This window comes from Sander vitreus, chromosome 23, assembly GCF_031162955.1.
Source record: "Sander vitreus isolate 19-12246 chromosome 23, sanVit1, whole genome shotgun sequence".
NCBI classification, from domain to species: domain Eukaryota; kingdom Metazoa; phylum Chordata; class Actinopteri; order Perciformes; family Percidae; genus Sander; species Sander vitreus.
This window is the reverse complement of record NC_135877.1, coordinates 22,235,900-22,238,399: the sequence shown is the minus strand read 5'-3', so window position 1 is coordinate 22,238,399 and position 2,500 is coordinate 22,235,900. Positions and strand designations below refer to the sequence as shown.

The window sequence follows — 2,500 nt, the reverse complement described above, 5'->3', positions numbered from 1 at the left end:
GCGGAGGTAGACTCTCAGTACAAAGGGGGTGGAGCTAGACTCTCAGTACAAAGGGGGCGGAGCTAGACTCTCAGTACAGTGGGGGGCGGAGCTAGACTCTCAGTACAGTGGGGGGCGGAGGTAGACTCTCAGTACAAAGGGGGTGGAGCTAGACTCTCAGTACAGTGGGGGGCGGAGGTAGACTCTCAGTACAGTGGGGGGCGGAGCTAGACTCTCAGTACAAAGGGGGGTGGAGCTAGACTGTCAGTACAGTGGGGGCGGAGCTAGACTCTCAGTACAGTGGGGGGTGGAGCTAGACTCTCAGTACAGTGGGGGGCGGAGGTAGACTCTCAGTACAAAGGGGGGTGGAGCTAGACTCTCAGTACAGGGGGGGCGGAGCTAGACTCTCAGTACAAAGGGGGTGGAGCTAGACTGTCAGTACAGTGGGGGCGGAGCTAGACTCTCAGTACAGTGGGGGTGGAGCTAGACTCTCAGTACAGTGGGGGCGGACAACATTAAATTAAACACATTTTTTTGACACGTTTGTATTGACTGAACTAAGAAAACAGTTTGCCAGTCAAGTCAAACTGTTTCAGCACCACGGACAGCGACAGCTGATGGACAGTGATGGTGCTGAACAGGCCAAGGGAGCTCAATCAGTGATCACTATATAACTGACATGGCACTATTATATATATGTTTGATAAGAAGAGCTGGATCATCATAACGTGAGATCATATGCAGTCATTAGCTTCTGTCAGCTAATAATCTGCAATGTGTCACTTGGCGAGGGCCCCGTTCTCGTCAAGTGACGCAAGATCAGCGGCGTTTGAGGGGCCTCTTATTGGCACGGGGCCCTGGGGCGGCTGCACCCACGCACCCACGCACCCACGCACCCACGCTATCTCCGCTACTGGCCTGGCGCTAATCTGGATGCCCAAACTTCATGAAGTTGGTTGCTCATGTTAAAATGGCAAGCTGAAACTGTTGGTGAATTATGTTTTCAGTCAATATGCAATGTTTTTTGAATCTGCTTTAGGTGTGTCTCTGTGAAATATTGGTGTTTTACGGGACAGTTGAGATGTTTGTTCAGTGTGTTAGTAGTCTCATTGCCAGACCTTCCTCCACAGCGCTGCGGAGGAGGGTCTGTCTAGTCCACACAGCATTCTGGGATGAGAGAGAAACATGCTCTGGTTTATTGGCATTTCTTTAAACCAATCACAATCATCGTGGGCGGGGCTAAGCTCCGGACTGAGCTACGGTGCCTCTGCTAAATAGTCTCAGGAAGGAACTGGTTTTGGTGGAACGTGTACGTTCAAGAGCTGCTTTAGTCGTGCAACAGAAAACTCCGATTGGACAGATAGTCTATCTATCAAACGCTACATTACATCACTTCCAGCAAACTTCACCGAGAACAATCAGGACAAAACGGCATCACCCAAATGTTTTCATTTTATATTCTCTGGTCCAGCTCAGCTAAAAAAAAGAGCAGAGATAACGGCTTCAGTTCCCCTTCTCTGGCGTTCCCCCCCTCTCATTCCCCCTGCTCTGGTGTTCCCCCCTCTCATTCCCCCTGCTCTGGTGTTCCCCCTCTCATTCCCCCTGCTCTGGTGTTCCCCCCTCTCATTCCCCCTGCTCTGGTGTTACCCCCCTCTCATTCCCCCTGCTCTGGTGTTCCCCCCTCTCATTCCCCCTGCTCTGGTGTTTCCCCCTCTCATTCCCCCTGCTCTGGTGTTTCCCCCTCTCATTCCCCCCTGCTCTGGTGTTTCCCTCTCATTCCCCCTGCTCTGGTGTTTCCCCTCTCATTCCCCCTGCTCTGGTGTTTCCCCCCTCTCATTCCCCCTGCTCTGGTGTTCCCCCTCTCATTCCCCCTGCTCTGTCGTTTCCCCCTCTCATTCCCCCTGCTCTGTCGTTTCCCCCTCTCATTCCCCCTGCTCTGTCGTTTCCCCCTCTCATTCCCCCTGCTCTGTCGTTTCCCCTCTCTCATGATGAGATATTTAGGTTTGGGCGTGTTAGTTTAAACAGAGAGTAGTTCTTCTACCGGAGATAAAAAGACTTGGTGCATGGAGATTTTTACCGACTTCTTTTACCGCTGTTGATGAGAGAGCGGCCGTTGGCCAGAAAAAGCTGAGTACAGCAGCTTCATGCGGGGCCGCTCTAAGCTGAGCCTAGATCCAGTCTCGCTTCCACTCGCCTCGCCGCCTGTATGTGCGTACTCTCTGCCGGGCGGTTTTCTCTGCGCTCCGCCGAGCGAGTAATCTAGACTCCCGGGGACCGGTCCATTGCAACAGTCCTTTAAAACGCAGAATCTCAGTTACATTTTTAAAGACATTGCGAGGTTTATTGCATCTTAAACAGTGGTTCTGCTGCAGTTAGTAAATGAATGCAGTTCTTGCACAAGGTGAAATGCTGCTCATGCATTACTTTATTGGAGTATATGACATTACATCTTTAAACCGAAACCTCTAGCAAGCAGGCTTTATTTATACTTCTACTTATAACAGCAAACACAATGCAATTC

General features: G+C 51.2%; 1 protein-coding gene across 1 annotated transcript in view; it reads left to right on the top strand.

Moving 5' to 3' along the window:
* The window catches only part of LOC144512459 (echinoderm microtubule-associated protein-like 6), a gene marked incomplete at its 3' end in the record, with an annotated part of 122,210 nt that overhangs the window by 17,276 nt on the left and 102,434 nt on the right, over positions 1-2,500 (top strand). The window lies entirely within an intron of this gene.